Source organism: Equus przewalskii, chromosome 2 (assembly GCF_037783145.1).
Source record: "Equus przewalskii isolate Varuska chromosome 2, EquPr2, whole genome shotgun sequence".
NCBI lineage: Eukaryota > Metazoa > Chordata > Mammalia > Perissodactyla > Equidae > Equus > Equus przewalskii.
In genome coordinates this window covers 71,532,040-71,532,324 of record NC_091832.1, presented here as the reverse complement: position 1 = coordinate 71,532,324, position 285 = coordinate 71,532,040, and positions in this window count along the sequence as shown.

Sequence of the window (285 nt, the reverse complement as noted above, 5' to 3'; positions counted from 1 at the left end):
CTCAGTATTTTTTGTTCAAAATTATAAGCAAACTATATCTTTCCTGAGGAACATTTAACTTCAAATCTGAAGAATATTTATCTTTATTTCTATAGGCTTCTTACTGTTCAGTTTGTGAAAATACAGAAAATGTTTAGTATGCCCCAAAAATCTTAACTAAATGACACATGTATTCCCAAGCCATGATTATAATTGTAAATATTGAGGACAGTTTTGGAACTCCTACAGGAAAATTCTTATCTTCTTTTATGGATAATTGATCAAATTGTCAACTTAGCCCCACTG